The following is a 25,022-nucleotide window of genomic DNA, read 5'->3' on the forward strand; positions in this document are numbered from 1 at the left end:
TCTAAATCACGAGATGACTATAGATTTCATCAAAATAGATACAATAGAGAAGGTGATTTGTTAGGCTCAGATTTGTTAGAATGGAGGAATATTCCCTCTAGGAATATAAAAAAGAGAAGATTCAGTCCGGATAGAATATCAAGAAGAACTTACACTTGTTTCTCTCCATTAATGGAGGAGTTAAAATCACCTCTTTTTTTAGAGAAAGATCTCTCTCCCAACAGATACAGATAAACCATAAGACCAATAGAGGCAAAAGGGCAGGACTAAAAAAAACCAGAAAAAATTCCAGATCTAAAAATAAAGAGAAATTAAAATATAAAAAAACTGGTAAGAATGGTGTTTCTATGCTAGAAAAAGATGTTGAACAAACTAATTTAAAGACAAAAATCTTCAATCTCAGTTCCCATGTACTCACGCAAAGCGAATCTTCTTTGTTGGAGAAGGGATTAAAATATGCTCCAACAAATCATATCAACCCTTTTGATATCTATTTGGATACTCAACATTTTATACGTAAATTAACTCTAAAAAAATTTTTTGCCAGTCAGGATAATGCAGAGAACATCCATACGGGGGCAACTCCATCCACCCCGTTTCATCTTAAGTCCATTTTCTTTCCTAAACACATCCAAGGTCATTTCATTAAAACCTTTGGGTCTCTAATAGAGGAGGATCTACAGAAATTAGTTAAGAAAAATAGTAAAATTACAAACCTCACGTTTAAAGAAAAGAAAGCTCTAAAAGACCTTAAACAATTAACCAATATTATTATCAAACCAGCCGATAAGGGGGGGGATTGTGCTAATGAACTGAGAAGAATATATAAAAGAAGGATTAAGACAATTAAATGACCCCTCCACATATAAAAAATTGAGGAATGATTGACATTTTCTACTCAAGAAAAATTAAAAATTTTAATAGACAAATATGAGAATAAAGGCACACTAACTAGTAAGGAAGCAAAATTCATCATGATTGAATCTCCAAATACTCCCGTTATGTATCTTCTCCCAAAGATCCACAAAAGTCTTAATCCCCCCGGGAGACCGATCATATCGGGAGTTGATTCTATCTCCTCCAACTTATCACAATTTATTGACTATTTACTCCAACCTCTAGTTTTGTTAAACAAATCTCATTTGAAAGACACAAAAGATTTTTTATCATTGTTAGATACCATAACATGGGATACTGATTATTTATTGGTCACTGCGGACGTGAGTTCGCTTTATACCATCATAGACCATAAATCAGGTATAGAGGCTGTAGAGTATTTTTTGTCTAGATCAGACATTAAGAATGATCTACAAGAATTGGTACTAGAGGGGGTCGAGTTTATTTTAAAAAATTACTTTTTTATATTTGATGACAATTTTTATATACAAAAATCAGGGACGGCGATGGGCACCTGGTTCGCCACAAGTTATGCCAACATGTTTATGGGATTGTGGGAAATTGAGACCATCTGGTCCAACAACCCCTTTGGTGCGAACCTGGTGTCCTATGCATGGTATATAGAGACATTTTCTTTGTCTGGAAGGGAATAGAGAAATTTTATTGGAATTTTGCACATTCCTTAATAATAATAATAAAAATATAATTTTGACATTTGACATCAATGATAAAACCATACATTTTTTGGATATTTCAATATATATCCAGGAGGGAAAAATCCAAATGATGAACTACACAAAGCCGACAGACTCAGGGTCCTATATATCAACGGTCAGTTGTCATCATGAAAACTGGCTTAATTCCATCCCCATCAGCCAACTAACTAGATTAAAGTGTAACTGTACAGAAGATGTAATATATCAGTCACAAGCCAAAGAAATGACAAACAAATTTATAAGTAACGGTTATAGAAAAGATAAAATAAATAAAACCTTAGAGAAGATAGATAACCTTGAACATAAGAATCTCTTACAGACCACATGCAAGGATAAAAAGGATACAAAATTTGAATGGGCGTTTATTACAGAATACAACAACCAGCATAGAGCCATTGAAAAAGTCATAAGGAAACATTGGGGACTTCTCAAGAAAGATCCAGTGATAGGCACTCTCGTTCCCGATAGGCCCATCCATATTTACAGAAAAGCCCCTAATTTAAAAAACAAACTTGTTTCCAGTTCTTCGTTCTTTCCAATCAATCGTTAGATCTAAAGGCTTTTTTAGATGTGGAAGCTGTAGTGGTTGTAGGACTATCAAAGGTGATGGGAATAGTAAAACAGAAAAGATCCAGATTAATAATAAACAGTTTGAGATTAGAGATTTCACAACCTGCACTACACAAAGTGTGGTGTATGTGATTAAATGTACATGCGACTTATTCTATATAGGTCGCACCTCAAGAATGTTAAAAACTAGAATTGGGGAACACATTAGAAACGTGAAAAAGGGGTTAGAATCCCACTCGTTGTCATCACACTTTAAAAGTGTCCACAATTGTGGGGTTTCAGAAATCTCTGGGTTTTATGGCATCAAGCAGATCAAAGGCAATATAAGATACTGTGAGTTGGGGTACGAACCTACCATTTATATGAAAAGATACCTTGATAGGAAGTAACTTCTACAACAGATTGTGAGTTGGGGTACGCCATGTACAAATAACGTCCTCTTCTAACAGACAATTACTACCATACAGGAGAATTTTTCTATGGATGGTATCTGACTAGTAGGATTGAATAAAGATACCTTTATGTGTCTTCATCTAAGAGTGGGAAAAGTGAGTCTGGTACGCTATCCCTCCTTAGATGATTTCTAAATCTTTTTCTATATATAACATTACGGATTCAGAGATGGTTGTAGAAGATCACAAATTTTAATATATTTCATTTATTACTAAGAGAATCACGCCGACATTTAAGGGATGTATCACTGTTATATATTATGTTAAAGATAAAGCGCCACAGATTTTGTCCAATACCATTCTGTATGTTACATTGTTGTTTAGAATCAGGGTGAGATTCTTGTAGGTATTTGGATATTATTAGCGGCAGCTTGTTCGTGCACCCTAAACAGTCATCTCCTTGCTCTTTCTTTGTTTTGTCATGCCATCTCTGCCATCATGCAGAGTGGGCTGGCGCAGGAGGACGCTGGACGGAGAAGCGGACGCCGGAGCAGGGAATAAGGTAAGTGGATTTTTTTTTTGTGTGTGTGTGTGTCTGTCGGGCACTGCTGGAAGGGGGGGACTACTACTCCTAGGGGCACTGCTGGATGGGGGACTACTACTAGGGGCACTGTTAGGTAGGAACTACTACCAGGGGCACTGCTGGGGAGGGACTACTACTAGGGCCACTGCTGGATGGGGTGGACTACTACTACTAGGGGCACTGCTGGAGGGGGGACTACTCCTAGGGGCACTGTTGGGGGGGACTACTACTAGGGGCACTGCTGGGGGGGACTAATATATACACACACACTGTATATACATATATATATATAATGTGTGTGCATATATGTGTGTGTGTGTGTATATACATATATATGTGTGCATGTGTATATATATATATATATAACAAACAGGTAGGTCCGGCACTCCCTATATTCCAATTACTTGACCGGGTGCCCGCTGAAGAAATAGGATATAGTCACACAGTATAAAGCGGCACTCCTGGTACAAACAACGGCAGATACATGGCGTTTATGGTCAATGTTTCAAAGCCTTTAATGGCGCTTTTTCATCAGGACTAACAACACAAAAAAACACTCTTACCTTATAACAGTAACAACACCAAGTGACACCGCTGAGCCCATCGCGGGACCACTCCCCCGGCGGGCGGCACTAGAAATCAACGTCATGGAACACATGGTCGCATACAATGCGCACAGTGATGACGCTGTCATGCTCCCGTCACCATGGAAACAGTACACAAATGCCAGCTTATACGTTCTAAGAAAAAAAGACAATAATGTACTCAGACAAATGAATAATGAACTAAGCTAAATAAATATGCAGACACATTAATTACATAAAACACAAACATTAGCACTAAAATTAATATAACTATAGGGGTTGCATACCCCAAATATATAATTAAATAGCACTATATAGAGATACAATATAATGATTACCTCTAAAAAACTACAGATATAAGAAAACTATCAGGAGTATGGAAATGAAATATAATAACAATCAGTACATATAAAGCCACTTAATGAAAACAACTAAGCCCATGTTGCTCGTTGAGCCCCTTGGGAGCAAGGATCCCCAACGTATGTATCCATCGGGTTTCGCATTGTAACAACTTAAGTGGACGATTACCCCCTCTAATAGACAATGGCACATGATCAATCATACGGTAACGAAGTGAAGCAAGGGTATGTGTGGCCAAGGCAAAATGCCTTGCCACAGGTTGTTCACTAGAACCTGTATGTAGGGCAGAACGAATGGCCGATCGATGAAGGGCCATCCATTATTGAAAAGATCTTTCAGTTTTCCCAATATATGAGAGGCCGCAAGGGCAAAGTATTTGGTATACCACAGAAGTCGAATTACAGGTTAATATATATCTGATGTTATAAGGTTTTCCTGAATGGGGATGATAAAAGATGTCACCTGCTAACAAATAACAACAAGTCATGCATGTACAGCGCAAACAGCCTAGCTTAGTACCTTTAAGAGGTTGAAGAAACTGCTTATTAATCGGGGTAATATCAGTTTTCATGAGTATATCCCTAAGATTGCGCCCACGAGTGTAACACGTCATCAGTTTAGTATTAGATAATTGTAAATCTTTATCCGACTGTATCATGGGCCAAATTTTTTGGGAAACACGGCTGATATTAGAGCTAGCATTACAAAAATTATTGGTCCAGATCAATGCTGGAGGTTTATTAACTTTCACCTTACCATTTAACAAATCCAATCTATTCAAACCCATCACCTTCCGTTTGCTAGCTTCAAGATCTTTACGATCATAACCCCTATCAAGAAACTTTAAAATCATTTTATCCATCTGTTGTTCCACAAGAATCGGGTCAGATGTAATGCGCTTAACGCGCAACAGTTGAGAATAAGGTAAACCACGTTTAAGTGGCAATGGATGGCAACTAGCATTATGCAAAAGATTATTCCTGTCTGTTGGTTTAACATATAGACTAGACTCAATTCTCCCTGAATTCAAAGATATCAACACATCCAAGTAATTGATCTGCGAGTCACTAATATTGTAAGTAAATTTGACCGGGGACAGACTAGCATTATGTTGTCCAAGTATCTCAATTAAATCCTCTTTAGGTCCCCTCCAAAAAATTAGGAGGTCATCTATATAACGAGTGTAAAACGCTATCCTGGACGCTATCTCAGGCCGGGAAAAAAATACAGCAAACTCAATAGAGAACATGTAAATATTGGCATACGATGGGGCCACATTAGACCCCATCGCACAACCAATCAGCTGTAAAAAGAAATTACCATCATACAAAAAGAAATTTCTCATGAGAATAAGACGCAACAATTTGACAACAAACTGTAGATCAGGACCATCATAGTCTGGATGTTGGTATAAAAAAATCAATAATGGCAGTAATACACTCCTCATGCGTAAGACTGCAAACGTCAATACTACACAGCCAGATGGTTTCATCAAACACAGGCAATTCATTAAGTTTCCTAAGCAAAGTTGACGTATCAAGGAGATAACGAGAATGTGACCTGATGCACGGCTGCATTAAGGAATCCAAATATACCGAAACAGGCTGGAATAGTGACCCCTTGGCAGCTATAATAGGGCAGCCAGGGGGGTTTTTCAATGATTTATGAATCTTCGGGATTGTGTAAAAAACAGGCACCAGTGGATGTTGAGATAATAGTGCATCTTGAAGTTTTGTTGTAATAATATTATTATTGACAGCTTCAATCAAAACAGTTCTCAATTCATCCTTAAACATGTTTGTAGGATCCGTAGACAAATGTTTATATGTAGACTGGTCTTCTAAATGTTTAGAGACCTGCAATATATAATCACCAAGGTCTTGTAGGACTAGGGCACCCCCTTTATCTGCCGGGCGGAATATTAATTCAGAATTATTGGACAACGTTTGAAGAGCAATTCGACTATTAGAACTTTTATGAGATTGCTCAATTCCGAAATCTCTATTGAGGTCCCAAAAGCTCCAAAACTGAGACCCAATCTTAATAAACAGGAGAAAATTGCTCTTCAAACGTTGTCTACGTATAAACGTTTGTCTACGGCTGCCAAGTTGCCAAGGGGTTACTATTCCAGCCTGTTTCGGTATATTTGGATTCCTTAATGCAGCCGTGCATCAGGTCCCATCCTCGTTATCTCCTTGATACGTCAACTTTGCTTAGGAATCTTAATGAATTGCCTGTGTTTGATGAAACCATCTGGCTGTGTAGTATATAGTATATATATATATAAAAGTTCCAATAAGGCCCGCACTCACTGCAGCAATACCGTCCATTAGGGGTGCAACCTCAATGACACCATCAGAAAAAATCTGGAGGTCCACTTGCATCCAAAAAAATCACAAACTGTGAGGGCCCTCACCATTGCAAAAAAACATCCTTTTAATTACATACCACCAGTGTTATATGAAAGGCTGGATCTAGCCTTTCATATAACTCTGGTGGTATGTAATTAAAAGGATGTTTTTTTGCAATGGTGAGTGCCCACACAGTTTGTGATTTTTATATATATATATATATATATATATATACACACACAGAAAATGCCCTTATTTGCGCTAAAAAATAGAAGCAGCACCTCTCATTGAACCCCTGTTAGTGGGAACAAAAATCAAGCACACACAAATAAATTTAGAGGGCGCATAAACCAATAGATCTTATTTAAAAGATAAATTCTCAGCAATAATGCCCCATAAAATGTCCAATTTAAGATGTAATCTTGGATTCTTAGAATTCTCCTTTCTCAATTATATTCAGGAATAAAACTTCCGGACGCTTTATAGATGAATCTATAGATCCTGATTGGATTCTCTAAAAATGACCCTCTCACCAAAAGAACACCCATAGAATGGCACAAAGGCCAACCATTAGATGAAGCAAATATTTAGGCAATTGTTTTATTAAAATTTTTTTGTCTTATAAAGTAAAATTGATACATTAAAAATGCTTACACAATAATTTTTCCATTGTCATGACATTGGGAGATGATAGCAATTTCTTTCTCTGTCATTACCCTTAGCGGGCCAGATCTTAATTAGAACAGAGTCCTCCCTTCTGACCAATGGATAAAACCCAACGCGTTTCATCCCTTAGGACTTCTTCAGGGGTTTTAACCATCTTAAATTAAAAATACTTTCATTAATGGTGAGGGTCTTCATAAAAAACAATAAATCTATATAAATGGTTCCACACATACCTGAAACTTCAAGGTTATGTAAGAACCAAAAAGGACCTCGCAAACTGTATTCCTTAAATTGGACCTATGTATTAACAAAATGACTGTCTTATAATATGATCAAAATTTAGGATAAAAGGTCATAATCACTTTTTTAGGTGGAATTCCCCAGAATTATTATATAACCAATAATAATCATCAGAATATATAATGTTTATCTTGTAAAACATATATATATATATATATATATATATATATATATATATATATAGCATTATACACATATTATGTTACACATAACTACCAATATAGATACAATTAGTCAATAACATAATACAATGACACTTAATCAAAATTATTTATAAAGTGTACAAACACCTCCTAAATTCCCGGCTTCGACGCCCAATATACCATCAAATACAAATTGTAAACAATAGCCAAGATTGTAATGAAAGGTTTCATCATACTCACAAGCTGCACTCTCAATATGTGATGTGCTCTAGTTCCAGTCCAAAGCTGCAATGAACTGCTCAACAAGGGACTCCTTTATATACCCATAGGTGCGTGACATCACTTCCTATCCCAAATAATCCAGGAAATATAATATACTCCTGTTTCACCATAACTTATATACTTCTCAATCATCCAGAACCAACTACCACTCTCCCTATAATAAATAAAGTATAAAGATATCTCTAAGGAATTATAAAAAGCCTTAATTAACATGGAACAATGTTTCCCGAGTGGTCACATGAATCCATCATATCCGGTGAAGTGCTTAGTTACCGGAGGTTTGGAATGCAAGCGCCAATCACCTGGAGTGCAGGCGTCAGATAGCCAAAGTATTTGGCTCACCTCCAAACTACGTGTCAGAAGTCGACTGCCCACAGCACACCACGTGTTTGTTCACAAGTGCACAGTGCCAGTCATCCGGGAACCACGCATGAGCTCTTGTGTGTTCCTACGGCGATAGTCAAGGTTTGGACCGCAAGCGTCAGTTCGCTGCCGCGCATGCGCTCTAATGCGTTCCAGCGGCCATTTTAAACTACTATCTTCCCGTGACACACAATCTAATGATCTATACTATTAGTGAAAATAAACATTCCTACAACTATAAAGAAAAAATTCTTATACATCAACTAACAGTTAAATACTCACCAACACTAATATATTGTTACTATATTAGTGTAGTGCCTAACCCTAACCCCCATGTCCAGAGCCTAACCCTAAACTCCGTCCTCCCACAGTCTAGTCCTAACTCCCCCCCCCAGGGTGCCTAAACCTGACCCACCTGCTGCTAACAGCTAAAGGCGCCACCTGTACTTAGGATTGGGATGCCGGCAGTCGGGATTCTGTTGTTAGCATCTCCAGCCATGTCAGGATTCTGGCACCAGTCTTCTAACGCTAATTGGGATTCTGGTAGCCGGCATCTCGGGTGTAGGTATATTAACTGCACCCTGTACATACCCATTCACAATAAATAATAAATTGTTTTGTTATAGCTTCATTAAGGGGCAGATTCAATTAGCTGCAGGGTTTACACTTTGGCTACAGCTCCGTCCTGAGCTATTCAATTAAGGGTCACTACCCTGTATGTTAAGGGCCCAATTTAGACCCGCTCGCTAGGCTGCATTCGCACGTAGCCTGCCAATGTTTGCAAAGTGCGCATGCGTATAAGACGCAGTGTGCGTACGCGAACTAGTCCATGCGATCGGGAAGCGTTCGTACCCTGGACATAGACTCGCTAGAATGAGTGACAGGACGAGCCGTATGTGGGTGGTATCAGGGGTTGGTCGATGGGAACGGGGGTGTGGTGGTGCGAACACAGGCGTGTCTGTGCGTCAACGCCGTTTTAGAGGCGTGCATAATTAAGACGCAGAATCAGCATATACGTCACATGGCTGAATTACACACTGAAGCACTCGCAGTGCTTGCGGTAGGGTATGGTCAGCCACAAGTGCTGCGAATGGGACCGATGTTACTCGTTGTAACCGATTGTTGAATACACTTCCTGGAGATGAAGTGTATTACTAAGGGAAAGTGGGCTTCTTATGACATACTGGTGGGCGTCTAAATACACACCGTGATCGCAAGCCAAAACATAGTGGGCATGCTAATGTCTTGCCGTGTAATCGCCGGATTTGCATATTTTAGCAGCTGATGGCTGCGTGCGAACGCATCTAGCGAGCGCGTCTGAATCGGGTTCTAAGTCCCAGAGTGTGCACCTAATGCAGAAAAATTTGTGTTAAATGCACCCTTTGGGGCTTATCACGAGGGTAACCCATAGAAGCCAGACTCTTAATTTGGAATCTATGGGTTAACAACATAAGCTAGCCACAGGTTTACCCCCCATAAAACTAGCCACACCCCATGGCACAAACACACCCTGTGTTTACCATACCCACACAGTACATGTCACACTCTCTGTAGTGCACACAATAGGCCCTTAATAAATTTCAGCTCCAGGCCCATGTGGACTTAGGGCCTGATTCAGACTCGCTCGCAAGCGCTATGCTCTCGCAAGCATGTCGATGGCCGGGCAGTGTGCATGCGCGAGCCCCAGAGCGAGCGAGAAATCACTCGCTCCGGTGCGTGCATCCAAAAGGGATGGCTGGCGATGTTGATCGACAGCTCGCTCAGTTTGGTAGGCGGGTCGGGGGGGTGGCTGGCCATTTGGAGGTCTATCATTAATGAACTCTTCCTTCATCTATTTGCCTATATTATTGCCTTGCCTTTCTATTTACTGGGTACACCCACTTTGGCATATGGTTACGCCCCTTCAGTGGGCCCCTACTATTTCAATCCCCTGGTGGGCCCTTCATGTCCCAGTCCGACTCTGAGTAGCCCTCTGTGTATAAAAGCACCATGCGTCCTTGGGCCGTAGCCCTCTGTGTATACAAGCACCATAACTCCTTGGGCCTTAGCCCACTGTGTATACAAGCACCGTGACTCCTTGGGCAGTCGCTCTCTGTGTATAAAAGCACCGTGACTCCTTGGGCCGTAGCCCTCTGTGTATAAAGGACACCATTACTCCTTGTGCCTTAGCCCACTGTGTATACAAGCACCTAGGGCAGAAGTCCTCTGTGTATAAAAGCACCGTGACTCCTTGGGCAGTAGCCCTCTCTGTATTAAAGCACCATGACTCCTTGGGCAGTAGCTCTATAAAAGTACCATGACTCCTTGGGCTATAGCCCTCTGTGTATAATTTAAAAGCATTGTGACTCCTTGGGCCTTAGCCCTCTGTGTATACAAGCACCGTGACTCCTTGGACAGTAGCCCTCTGTGTGTATAAGCACCGTGACTCCTTGGGCAGTAGCCCTCTGTGTATAATTTAAAAGCACCATGACTCCTTGGGCAGTAGCCCTCTGTGTGTATAAGGCTATAAGCACTGTGACTCCTTGGGCAGTATCCCTCTGTGTGTATAAGCACAGTGAGTCCTTGGGCAATATCCCTCTGTGTGTATAAGCACCGTGACTCCTTGGGCAATAGCCATCTGTGTGTATAAGCACTGTGACTCCTTGGGCAATAGCCATCTGTGTGTATAAGCACCGTGACTCCTTGGGCAATAGCCATCTGTGTATACAAGCACCATGACTCCTTGGGCCTTAGCCCTTTGCATATACAAGCACATGACTCCTTGGGCTGTAGCCCTCTCTATATACAAGCACCATGACTCCTTGGGCCTTAGCCCTTTGCATATACAAGCACATGACTCCTTGGGCTGTAGCCCTCTCTATATACAAGCACCATGACTCCTTGGGCCTTAGCCCTCTGTGTGTACATAACACACAAGTACTGTGACTCAGTAGTGAGTGGCAATGTTTCATAGATGTGCTTTAAACTGTGGTGTCTGTCCTTAGTAACCAGCCAGCTCACTGCAGCCTTTGGCCAATAATGGTGAAAACAATATTGTGAGCTGTGAGGTGGTCTAAATTGACTGTAAATGACTGGAAATTAATGTTATTGGGGTTAATAATACTCTAGGAACAAATTAAAAGCCCAAATTATGTGATTTTAGCTTTTAGTGTCCATTTTTGTAAAAAAAATCCAAATCCAAAACCAGTCATGGCAGGTTTGGCAAGTTCAAATCCAAAGCCGGACGACGAATCAGAACCAAATACAAATCCAGCAAAAATGGTCCGGCGCGCATCTCTAGTACAGATGTGTCCTTCTCTGTGTTCAGTCCCCCTGCCCTAAAAAAATCCTACAGTGCACACTATCTAATCCTCTGCAACTGCTAAGCTATTGCTTGGTCAATTGGAAAAATGCCTTACCTTGGCATCTACACCAATGAAGTGCCAATCAAATACCAAATGTTTGACTATGGCACATGTTTAAATCCCCTGCAGGATGTGCTCTTTTGTGTGTATTTTAATACAGAGAATAATGTACAGTTTTATGTTGTCCTAATACTAATTATATGTTTAAGAGACTAGACTAAAAAGTGGGAGGAGTCTGGAATAGTAAGGGGGAGTAGTCTATGCCAGGAGCCAGATGCTGACACCGAGGTGGACATGTGTGCTTTAAAGTGCCAGGGTGTCACAAGCCGCCACACTGAGAACAAAGGGCGAGGCGAATGACGGGCGATCGTTTGCTGAACTCCTCCCCATCAGCTGTCCATCATACTTGTTCTGTGCTGGATTGGCTCCTGTGGCTATTTCCTGCTGGTGCGAAGGCTGCTCTGTTGCCGGTGATAGCGTTTCATGCGTTTTCGGTTGTGGTATTGTCTCCTGGTATCCAGTCGAGTTCCCAGTCCTCCTGTCTGCTTTTGTTACCTGCTGTTAGTGTCATCTAAGCGGCACGGTCCGCATCTCTACTACCTGCCGTTTGTGTCATCTAGGCGGCACGGACAGCACTCAGTGCCCAGAGTGCACAGTTGTGTCAACCCTGTGGCACAGGCCACACTTCAGCGTCCAGCTGCTTGTGTTAACCCGTCAACACAGGCCGCAATTCAGCGTACCACCACTTGTGTCAACCCGGCGGCACAGGCCGCAATCCAGCGTCGAAAGTACACAATCCTGCGTACCACCGCCAGTGTCAAACCAGCGGCACAGGTCCTTCATCAGACAACCGCAGCCAAAGCTGCCACACGGCCCAAAGGCCGCTTCTTGTTCTACGGTCCACAGGTCACAGCCTGCCAATGCTGCTACACGCCCCAAAGGCCGCATCTTGTGTTACGGCCTACAGGCCACAACCTGCCAAGGCTGCTACACGGCCCAAAGGCTGCATCTTGTTCTACGACCCACAGGCCACAGCCTGCCAAGGCTGATCACGGCCCAAAGATTGCATCTTGTTCTACGAGCCACAGCCTGCCTTGTTCTACGAGCCACTGAGTGCTCCAGCCCTCAAGGCTGTTGCTGACTATTCCAATAAAAGATAATACTCGTTCCTTAACATTATCATTGGCCACTAAACAGAGACTTTAGTCATATTAGGGTATTCTTCATTTTCAAGCATGGATCCCTCACAAAATCCTGCTCAAATTCTGGCTGCACAGATTCAGGCATTAACTCAGAAAGTGCAGGAGCTTTCTCTTCGTGTTGAGGAGACTCGAGGTGCCCCAGTCCCTTCAGTGCTTGAACCTAAGCTTAATCTGCTTAACCAGTTTTCAGGGAAACGGAAGGATTTCTTGAATTTCAAGGAGAGTTGCAAACTCTATTTTAAGCTCCTGCCCAGATCCTCGGGTTTGCAGGTCCAACAAGTTGGAATCATAATTTCAAGGAGACCCTCAGACTTAGACCTTTGGTCTTCCCTCCACTAGTAGGACATTACAGACTGTGGACTCCTTTTTTGCTGCATTGGGTCTACTGTACGATGACCCCGATAAAGCAGCTATGGTGGAGGCGAGTCTCGGGTCTTTGAAACAGGAGAACAGAGCAACTATTTTAAGCTCCTGCCCAGATCCTCGGGTTTGCAGGTCCAACAAGTTGGAATCATAATTTCAAGGAGACCCTCAGACTTAGACCTTTGGTCTTCCCTCCACTAGTAGGACATTACAGACTGTGGACTCCTTTTTTGCTGCATTGGGTCTACTGTACGATGACCCCGATAAAGCAGCTATGGTGGAGGTGAGTTTCAGGTCCTTGAAACAGGAGAACAGAGCAACTATTGTATGGAATTCTGGAAATGGGCCGTTGATGTGGGTTGGAATGACCCAGTCTTACAAATCCAGTTTAGTTTAGGACTGTCTGATTAAATAAAGGATATCCTAGTCCAACATCCTTCTTCGGACTCCTTAGATGACCTCATGAGTTTGGCCATTCATATTGACCGGCGACTTCGGGAGCACAGAGTAGAAAAGAATCTGCCTTCTCTGCCTCCGCGATCTCCGGTATGGATGACTTCACCTGAGTCTGAAGAACCTATGCAACTGGGAGCGTTTCATCTTCCGGCCGAAGAGAAACATAGGGTCTTTGCCTCTACTGTGGCGGTAAATGACTTTTGGCCCAACTTTGCCCAGTAAAGTCGGGAAAAGGTCTAGATGAGCTAGGGGAGGTACATCTAGGCCTTGCATCCATCTCCCCTTAAAATGTTGTCCTTATCACCACAGTGATCAATTTGCCCAATACTCAAATTTCCATCCCTGCCTTCGTGGATAGCGGTGCTGTGGATAATTTTATGGACCTTTATTTTTTCAGGACTTTGGGCCTGAATGCTGAGTCCTTATCCAGTCCTGTGTCAGTTATTGGTCTAGATGGGGAAAGTCTTTCTAAAGTTCCAGTTGCCTTTCGGACTCATCAATTACAATTATCCATTGGGGCTCTGCATCTGGAAGAGTTGTTGTTCCTCCTACTAAAATGCCCGCTGGCTCCAGTAGTGTTGGAAAAGGCATAACCCTGTGATCCAATGGCAAATCGGAGAAATTCTCAAGTGGGGATCTGCTTGCTTCTCACAGTGCCTCTCTCGCCACATTTGTCTTGCTGCTGCCATCTCGTCTGAACCGTCATCCATTCCTGCTCCTTATCATGACTTAGCCAAAGAGTTTTCAAAGAAAAAAGATGACGTCCTTCCACCTCACCGATCATTTGATTGTGCCGTTGATTGGTTACCGGGTACCAGGCTTCCAAAGGACAAATTGGTCCATCCTAGAGGATAAAGCCTTGCAGGAATGTATTCAAGAGGCAAGGGATTCATTCGTCCTTTTAAATCCCCAGTAGGAGCGGGTTTTTTTTCTTTGTCCAGAAGAAGGATGGATCACTCTGACCCTGTATTGACTTTCGTGGACTGAATAAGATTACAATCAAGAATGCGTATCCCTTGCCACTCATCTCTGTTCTCTTTGACCAACTGCGTGAGGCTTCCATTTTTTCATAGATTGATCTTAGATGCACCTATAACCTCATTCGCATCAGAGAAGGAGATGAGTGGAAGACGGTATTTAACACCCATTCTGGACATTTAGAGTATCTTGTTATGCCGTTTGGCCTCTCCAACGCCCCAGCCATCTTTCAAGATTTTATTAATGAGGTGTTAAGGGATTTTCTGGGAGTCTTTGCAGTGGTCTATTTATTTGACGTCCTCATCTATTCCAAGTCTGCGGAGAAACATCGCCGTTCGCTGAACTCCTCCCCATCAGCAGTCCATCAATCCTGTTCTGTCCTGGATTAGCTCCTGTGGCTATTTCCTGCTGGTGCAAAGGCTATTCCGTTGTTGGTGATAGCATTTCACCTGTTTCTAGTTGTGGTGTTGTCTCCTGGTATCCAGTCGAGTTCCCAATCCTCCTGTCTGCTTTTGTTACCTGCCATTTGTGTCATCTAGGCGGCACGGTCCGCATATCCACGCTCTGCTCTTTGTGTCATCCAGGTGGCACGGACAGCGCTCAGTGTCCAGAGTGCACAGTTCAACGTCCAGCTGCTTGTATCAACCCGGCGGCACAGGCCGCAATCCAGCGTCCAAAGTACGCAATCCAGCATACCACTGCTTGTATCAACCCGACGGCACAGGCCGCAATCCAGCGTCAAAAGTACACAATCCTGCGTACCACCGCTAGTGTCAACCTGGCGGCACAGGTCCTCCATCAGACCACCGCAGCCAAAGCTGCTACACAGTCCAAAGGTCGCATCTTGTTTTACGGCCCACAGCCAGGGCCGGATTAACAATGGGGCAGATGGAGCTGCAGCTCCAGGCCTCCCATGTAAATAAGCCCACACCAGCAAAAAGCATCGGCCCGCCGGGGAGAGTGTTGACAAGGAAAAAAAATATTTTCCTATCATCACCACCAGTGTCGCACGCATGGTGGAGATGGTGCACTGTCCTATCTGCACCTTGCCGGGGCCATAACAATGGGACTGGGACAACCCATGTAGATGACACCACAGCCACACACCATTGCTCGGGAGGCAGTGATTCGTGACTGAATAGTGCGCCTCCACATACCTTTGGCGCTCGTGCTGCTAAGCCTGCTATTCTTGGATGCAGCAGCTGAGCAGCAGTGCGGCACCCACCGGTCTGTGGAAACACATCGCGGACGTCATGCACACTCAGTGGAGGAGATGCAAGGAGCTGAGCTCAGGAGAGTGTAGACCAGACCAGCGTCTGTAAGGGGTGACACTAGAGGAAGAACCGAGCTGCCAAGCAGAGCATGAATAGAGAGCAGGTAAGTTAATAACTGGGGGCTGGAGCAAAAAAACATCTGGGGGGGTGGGGGGTGTATGAAGCAATAAACTATATACAGACTATAAGGAGGGGCACAATAATCTATATACAGACTGGGGGGTGGCTATACATACAAGGAGGAGGGACACAATAATGGAAAATCATACTTGGAGGGAGGCAAGAGCGGAAGATCGGTGCGGCAACAGGGGCGGCGGCCGCGGAAAAGGCCAGAAGACGCCGCTGTCAAGAAAGAAGAAGACAGGCGGCGCCGGCTGGAAGAAAGGAAGAAGAGGCGGCGCCACTGGCCAGGACGGGCCAGCGGCCGAAGAATGTGGCTGAGGACCGGAGAGGACTGCGGGGGAGGAAAGTAAAAGAGCGTCACGAAGTTCCCCCCCGCAGCCTCTTCCAACGTAGCAGGTAGGCCCTCCGTGAGGCCCACCATATACCCCCCTCCCTAGACCACCGGGGTTGTCGGGCGCTAGGCCCGTGGAGCATTGTCGGGCACTAGGCCCGTGGGCAATTAGTCGGGCACAAGGCCCGGGGCACTTTAGCGGGCATTAGGCCCCAAAAAGGATCCCCTCTTAATTAGGTATAAGTGGCCTGGGTACTAGGCCCAGGTCACTACCCAATAAAGTAGGCGGGCACCAGGCCCGTGGCCATAAATCAGGCATAGGCCTGTACCCATACAGGAGGGCACTAGGCCCTATATATGAGCCCCACAGATAGGCAGGCAAATAGGCCTGAGCCCCATAATAAGTGATCTGGCCATTAGGTCCAGACCACTACCTACCACCGTTTGGCAGGCACCTAGGCCTGAGCCGCATGTAAGACCCTGGGCGTTAGGTCCAGGGCCCTGAGCCCATTAGGTGTGCCCCTCATATAGAAAGGTAGCCCCCGCATAGATGATTAGAGGTGTGAGCAGTGGTGGAGAGCTGTACGGCTTCCACCCATGAGGTAGTGGTTTCCCCAGTCACAGAGAAGAGGAGCTGGCCAGCTCTAGGTAGGTAGCAGACATTTAAAGAGACAGTACCGTGTTTTGCTCTTGTATATTTGGTCTGTGATTGGTGTTCCGTGCAGGGCAAAAGTTTAGTTGTTGTTATATCTGTCGCACTACACACACCGTAGGTTGAGGGTGATGCCGTTTAGTATGTGTAGTTGCTTGACATAGGTTTAGGCCCTGCACGGCTGTGTTGTGTATCTCCTTACAGGGACCTGTAGGCGAGTGAGCGGACGAAGAGCAAGAGTGGACACGGTGAGAAATATCTGTGTGTACTGTCTCTCCCTGTTTGTTTGTCACTATCTATCTCTCCTTCCTTCTGGGCGGACGGTGAACCTTGCAACCCGGTGCAAGGACGGATCTTCACCTGGTGCGTGAGGACCGATAGGTGAAAATTCGGGATCTGAGGCCAAAAGTGCCAATGATGATCTTCACTTAAAACCTGAATTTATCCCCCGGTTCGATAGGGCGCGTCGGTCGACGTGAGGAAGGACGGTACTCACCTCGTCTCCTTCCCCCTAGGTCATCGTGTCCGTGTTCTATTCGGAGGTTCCAGGACCGTCTGCTCAACACACGGCCTGAAGGTGAGAGGGTGCGACGCAAGGTAAGTAACAGACGTACACCTGCACGGCAGCAGGCATTGCACTGCACCCGCCCCTCACACAATAATGACTATATAAGGGAGGGGAAAGCATAATGCAGAGCATATATACAGAAGGAGGGCTTAGAGCCAGATACAGTATACAGAAATTGGGGATGAAAAAAACAATACAGAACATACAAACGCAGAGAGGCACATACAGACATATGTAAGGACATAAGATAAGACAAAATAAAAAAAATGTAAGGGGGAGATTCAATAAAACGCAGTGTATACCCTGCAGCTAATTGAATGCATTGCCAGATTCATTTAACTGCGGGAACCCCACACGCTAAGCCCCAGAGAGTGGATTTTTCCTCGTAACCTCAGAACCTGAAAGGAAAAAATATGCATTAAAATGTACTTTAACGTGTGGGGAAACCTATAGGTTCCTGCACTTTGCATGGAATATATAGGTTAGCGCGTGATAACCCATGATGTTCTATGTGGGGAAATGTGATTAATTGAATAGCTCCGTATGCATTCCCCACACAGCAACCGCCCATCATGTTGGATTTCCTTGTGGGATGGAAAGAATATTCTAACTGTACTATTTATTATGACTGCAATAGTAATGTTAGTATAAAAAATATCTAAATATATTAACCTCAAAATAACTTATAGAGAATGTAAATTGGGGTTGTAGTCAGAATAAATAATTAACCCCATTTACTTTCTCTTTAAAATGTTTGGGGTTTTACTCACGGTTACAGGACTTTCTTAGGGCTGCACCCACTCTATGGAATGCCCTACCACGCAAAATACGACTTTCCTCTAGTCTCCAATCCTTCAAGCGATCCCTGAAAACTCACCTCTTCAGGCAAGCTTATCAGATCCCAGAACCGCCCACACAACCTTCATAGTTTCCATATCTAATTACATTCCCTTTTACAGTCCACACACAACCTCAAACATCGTCTTTCTCTCACATCCTCATGACATTTGGCCGACATTCCTGTGTGACTGGATCATGCAGCCAACCAAGAAACTGTGCATTGTGGCTGGACCAAGATGCAATATATAGCACCTATCCTTGTGTATTACTGCCCATTTCCCTATAGATTGTAAGCTTGCGAGCAGGGCCTTCCTACCTATATATCTGTCTGTTATTACCCAGTTTTGTTCTATCAATGTTGACAATTGTAAAGCGGAATATGCTGCGCTATATAAGAAACTGTTAATAAATAAATAAATAAATAGTTGGATAAATAGCCCTTATACTAACATTACTATTGCAATAATAACATATATTCTCTTTACATGTATGGGTGAGTATGTATACATAAATATTTAATATTATTTATTATATAATATATATATGCGCTATTTTTGTTTTTTTGTGAACCCCCATAGAATGGTCTCCCAGTGTTGGAATACAGCAACAGCCTCAGACTGAGAAGAAGCTTCTAAATAATACCAGCTGGCACAAGGAGGTAAGCATAGCAGTGGGTCTGTTGAGAGGTAGGACAATTTAATACAAGAAATAAAAATGTTATACAATTTCTCTTTTGTTGCTTTGTTTTCTTTGTTTGTCAGATTTTGGAAAGGGTATTTATGTGTCAGTTATGGGAACAAAGCATAATAGTGAGTGAGGGGAATTTCAGTGGATGACGTATGGTGATGATGAGTGGAGGATATGTTAATTGGTCAGTTATGAGGTCAGTGAGTAGTTGTGAGAGAGAGTTGTTTTATTTGTGAGGAGGGGGTTGATAAGTAATAGTAAGGGGTATTTCAGTTGGAATGGGTATGAAATCCCGTCAGTGGCAGCCCGACAGGAGCAGAGTGCGACGCAGCAGAAGCCCGACAACGCTGGAAATCCCGACCGTGGATAGGTAAGTATCCACTAACCTAACCCCCCTAACCCTAACCCTCCTTAGGGGTGCCTAACCCTAACTCTCCCCCCAAGTGCCTAACCCTAATCCCCCCTCTAAGTGCCTAACCCTAACAACCCCCTTCCCCGCTACCTAAACCAAAGTCCCCCGGGGGGGTGCCTAACCCTGAGTCCCCCCCGGGGGTGCCTAACTCTAACCCTCCCTCCCCCTAGCCGAACCCTAACCCTCCCGGGGGGGTGCCTAACCCTAAGTCCCCCCCAGGAGCCCTAAACCTAACCCTCCCCCCCCCGCGGCTGTCCGCTCGCGGCGCCCGGCATTACTACAATCGTGATGCCGGGCGCCGGTCTCCCGGCGTCGGGGAAATGCGAGCGTCTACATCTAGACGCCCGGCATTTCACCCTTGCCGGGATAAGACAGTCGGGAAGCCGGCTGCCGGTATATAGGCAGTCGGCTTCCCGATTGCTTCCCATTTCAGTTGGTGAATGAGGGTTATTTCATTACGGGGTATGAGGTTGATAAGTGATAGTGGGGGTATTTCAGTTGGTGAGGGAGGGTTATATCGGATTGAAAATTATAGTGGGGGTATTTCAGCGTTTGTGTCTAGTTACATCTATGCACACTGCTGATCAAAAGGGGACAGTGGCAGTGCTGGTGTTCATTCTCTGCACTCCTGCCCTGCACTGTCTGCACACTAAGCTGCCTGTCACAGAATAACACTGGTCAGACAGTGACAGGCAGCTATTCCACCTGTAGGGAGACTTTCAGACGGGTGCTGGGAGGGAGGGACATGGAGGAGGAGCATTTCTTTGTGTGCTGTGAGCAGACATCTGATCTACTGACTCCTCTACCATATTATATCTAGGTTGGTAAACTCCAAAACTCAATACCCCCCTGAGTGAAAGTGCAGCATCACCAACAGGGATAGGATTAATATATTAGACTGGCGCAAGAATTGATATGCAGAAGAGGAATTGGTCCGGGCACATGACTTTACATACAGATGAGGGGATGGGTGCAACAATAGTTTGTGTGTTATTTTATTTTTTATTCAATGGTCAATAAAATAGCTGACAGTGCACGTTTCATATAAGTGAAGAGCGTAGGGAGCTGACAGTGCACTTTTCATATATGTGGCCTTTGGACCGTAGGGAGCTGACAGTGCACGTTTCATATAATCTGGCACTGCCCACAGGCCACAGCCTGCCTAGGCTGCTACACGGTCCAAAGGCCACATCTTGTTCTACGGTCCACAGGCCATAGTCTGACAAGGCTGGTACACGGCCCAAATGCCGCATCTTGTTCTACGGCCCACAGGCCACAAAAAGCCAAGGCTTTCCAGCTACAAAGGCTGCTTCACGGCCTAAAGGCTGCATGTTGTCTCACTACCCTCGGGCCCCGATTAGTCAAAGACTTACAACCCCTCAAGGCTGCTCCACGGCCGCAGCTAGCCAAGTGTTGCAGCCCTCAAGGCTGTTGCAGGACTATTCCAATAAAAGATAATACCCGTTCCTTAACACAGGGTCTATTTTTAGTCCCAGTTCGGCCCTGATCTTGGCCGACCAGAACGCTGGGAGGCAGAGCTGCTTGGTCAGGGTTTAACTCCGGACTGGCCCATCTGGCCATTGGCCCTTCTGGCATTTGCCAGAAGTGCCAGATGGGCAGTCCGGCTCTGGGGCCCCATTAAGTAAAGTCAATTTGCAGTCAATTCTGTCTGAGTAAATATCATGGAGCACTTCAAAGTCAACAAAACTAAAGCATTTTTAGACCCATGAGAGACTGAAATGCAGATTTTAGAGGACGTCACTGGAGTTGATAATATGATGAATACACCTCCATCCACATAGAAGCTTGACATGTGACATTGTGCTGTGATCTACTAAAGAAATAAACAAAGTTATGCTGATGCTAATGCGTGGGTGATTTGCACAGTTCTGCTGGTTTGAACAGGTAGGAAATGATGGGAGCTGGAACATTTGCATGTCTCAGTATTCAGTTACAATAGGCATGGAATGTTGTAGTAACAAATCTGTTATAATAAGGCAATTATGCCACACCCCGGCAGCACACACTGCACTCTACAGGCAAATGGCTTAGCAACCACTTTGTATTGTACATACATTTATACAGGAAATTGTCTGATCCACCAACAGGAAAATCATCACAAGAAACTAGAATCCACTCCTTCCAGAGCATACAGTACATGCTAAGCACTCCTTCCAGAGCATACAGTACATGCTAAGCACTCCTTCCAGAGCATACAGTACATGCTAAGCACTCCTTCCAGAGCATACAGTACATGCTAAGCACTCCTTCCAGAGCATACAGTACATGGTAAGCAATGTGTCATTATTTTACATGTTATTAGAACAGAGGACAATACTGTGGCACTACCAGTACATAGATGCAAGGTAATGTGGGACATGTATGTGTGTGTATATATATATATATATATATATATATATATATATATATACATATTATATTTACAATCGTGGTATTGTCTTTAGTAATACTATTCTTATGGTTATACTTTCATTGTAAAGGATAAAGGATAATAATTTTCTGTATATCAGAGCACTATTAACCACAAACACTGACTGTCATGCAGATGACGGGTTCTTAATATATCAGACTAGGTTTACATTTGTAATTTAGTCTGTGATAAAGTACTGTAGCTGGCAGAGCTTGTTAAGAGCCATACATATTTTATTGTGCATGTAATAGGTCTGTGTGTACCCTACTGTAATTAGAAGTATATTATAAATCACCCTGGAGGTAATGATGAGAATAGGCACACTGCAGGCATTGTTCTTAGAAAGGTCACAGAATTTTTAGGTGACGTCTAATATTCTTGTGATGTCAGTGGGGCTGGCCCCAGACGGTAGGCGTTCCCATGGGAACACCTCCATCTGGGCAGCCACGCCCCCGGCATGCCCACCAAAGGGGTAGTGCTGTCACTCACAATCGACAGCACGCCCCCTTTGTAGTGAGACCCGGAGCGACGGCTTGGCCATCGATATCCTGGTCTCGCGCATGCGCGAGACGGAGCCGGCTCCCTCGTGCGCATGCGCACTGGGCCAACATCGACCGCTTGTGAGCGCTCAGCGCTCGCGAGCGGGTCTGAATCAGGCCCTCAGTTCATAGAAAAAAGAAGAAAATTGCCACTGCAGACATGAAAAGCCCCAAGGTAACTTGTATATATTTAAGTGTCAGTGAAGAGTACAGTAGATGACAGGAAGCATGAAATAAGGCCTAATATTTGCACCTGTACTCAGAGCAGGATTACAGCTTCATGGTGCACTTACTACAGCACCCATAACACTGCAGATGTGTTCACGTACACCTATCCTCACATTATTCCAAATAGTTCTGTATCCACGCCACAGACCTTGTGACTAGCCTCATCATGCGTCTTGCCATAGCCTTTATCACAAAATATGCATCTTATTCACATTGCTAATGTGACAAAATGACAATGTACAGGTTCCCTGGACACTGGCACTGGCAGTACATGCAGATGCTGTTTGAGACTTAAGGTGCGTACACACAGACAATATTTTGCACAATTCGCCCAATTACAATGTATCGGAACGACAAATTGTGTAAAATATGTCTAAGCCGCGAGTGTCCACTCATGATCACGAAGCCGATGCGTGTACCTGCGGGTCGTACATCGCATGTAAGATCTGCCAATCTCGTACACGACGCACTGGAAATCGGTAAGGACGCACGATAGATCGTTGGTCAGATTGCACACTTTTTAGCACCATATCGTGTCCTTGAGTGCAGGGGAGCTGCCAGGGAGAGGTAAAGGGAAATCGCTCACGATATCGCATCGTCTAGTGTGTACGCACCTTTAGACACTAACCTGTGTAAGAAGGCAAAAATAGATGGAGATCTTTATATGAGTGACACATTGTTGTACTTAATTTATATTACAAGGTCCTGTGAGTGCCGTCTCATTGTGTTTGATATTATATATAAATAGAATAGTTACCACCGGCGGCACTCACAGGTCTTTCAATCACACATTAAATAAATAAACACACTACACAGCGATGCCTTTCCAACGTTTCAATTCCACTCAAGAATTTCCGTAAAAATTCTTGAGTGGAATTGAAACGTTGAAAAGGCATCGCTGTGTAACGTCACGTGTTTATTTCTTTAATATGTGATTGAAATATCCATGAGTGCTGCCGGTGGTAACTACTGTATTCTATTTGCAAACTTTGATCTATGTTGAAGGCAGTTGAAGCTTTCCCATACAGTATTAGTGAATGGGGGGGGGGGGGGGGGGGAATACAAGAATCTTGCCTAGGGTCCCATGTAGTCTAATACTGGGTACACACTAGGGGTGAGCGGGTTCGGATTTCTGAAATCCGAACCCCCCCAAGCCCCCCCGATCCGAGTCCGATCTGAGTCAGGCTCGACTTTTCCCGCCTGACTCGGATTCTGAAATCGAGGCAAAACGTCATCTTCCCACCTTCCGAGTCTCGCGGGTTTTGGATCCTATATAAGGTACCCGCGTCGGCGCCATTTTCTCACTCGGCTGTGGACAGTGAAGAGGGAGGGTGGGAGTTAGGGCTGGCTGGGCTGTGTAGTGTAGTGTAGTGTAGTGCTGCTGTTGTCCACTACTTCAAAGTCCATAGGGGCTGGCTGTGTTGTGCTGTGCTGCTGTTGTTAATAGGGGCTGTGTCCACTACTTCAAAGTCCATAGGGGCTGGCTGGACTGTGTTGTGCAGTCAGTTGTCCATAGGGGCTGTGTCCACTCCAAAGTCCTGTGCAGTGTCCCAGTCCTAAAGGGGTGCTGTAGTGTTGTCCAGGGGGTGCTCTGTCCATCAGGGGTGCTCCCCCCAAGTGCTAAAAAAATAATATTTTTTTTGTGTTTGTGAATTGTGTGCGCAGTAGCCGCACGTGCATCAACAAAGTAGTGCCAAGCGTGCGCCTGTGTCATAAGTAAAGGGCCGGCTGGCTTGACCGTTAAAGGGTGCTGTAACCCCCAAAGTACACTCCAGTCCAAACCAAAAAAAAAAAATTTTCTGTGTTTGTGAATTGTGTGCGCAGTAGCCGCACGTGCATCAACAAAGTAGTGCCAAGCGTGCGCCTGTGTCATAAGTAAAGGGCCGGCTGGCTTGACCGTTAAAGGGTGCTGTAACCCCCAAAGTACACTCCAGTCCAAACCAAAAAAAAAATGATTTTCTGTGTTTGTGAATTGTGTGCGCAGTAGCCGCACGTGCATCAACAAAGTAGTGCCAAGCGTGCGCCTGTGTCATAAGTAAAGGGCCGGCTGGCTTGACCGTTAAAGGGTGCTGTAACCCCCAAAGTACACTCCAGTCCAAACCAAAAAAAAAATAATTTTCTGTGTTTGTGAATTGTGTGCGCAGTAGCCGCACGTGCATCAACAAAGTAGTGCCAAGCGTGCGCCTGTGTCATAAGTAAAGGGCCGGCTGGCTTGACCGTTAAAGGGTGCTGTAACCCCTAAAGTACACTCCAGTCCAAACCAAAAAAAAAATAATTTTCTGTGTTTGTGAATTGTGTGCGCAGTAGCCGCACGTGCATCAACAAAGTAGTGCCAAGCGTGCGCCTCTGTCATAAGTAAAGGGCCGGCTGGCTTGACCGTTAAAGGG

At 44.3% G+C, this 25,022-nt stretch overlaps 1 protein-coding gene across 2 annotated transcripts in view; it reads left to right on the plus strand.

Moving 5' to 3' along the window:
• Positions 1-18,930: 18,930 nt before the first annotated feature.
• Positions 18,931-25,022, plus strand: part of APOBEC4 (apolipoprotein B mRNA editing enzyme catalytic polypeptide like 4) — a 55,396-nt gene continuing 49,304 nt past the window's right edge. Inside the window, exon 1 of one of the 2 annotated variants that reach the window (XM_088453902.1) lies at positions 18,931-18,996. The gene's annotated coding sequence lies outside the window, so the exon portion shown is untranslated. Of the gene's footprint in view, positions 18,997-21,658; positions 21,727-25,022 lie in introns of those variants that run through there. The other variant, XM_088453903.1, reaches the window with a different exon arrangement.

This window comes from Taudactylus pleione, unplaced genomic scaffold (genome assembly GCF_031769625.1).
Source record: "Taudactylus pleione unplaced genomic scaffold, aTauple2 ptg000602l, whole genome shotgun sequence".
In the NCBI taxonomy this organism is placed as follows: Eukaryota; Metazoa; Chordata; class Amphibia; order Anura; family Myobatrachidae; genus Taudactylus; species Taudactylus pleione.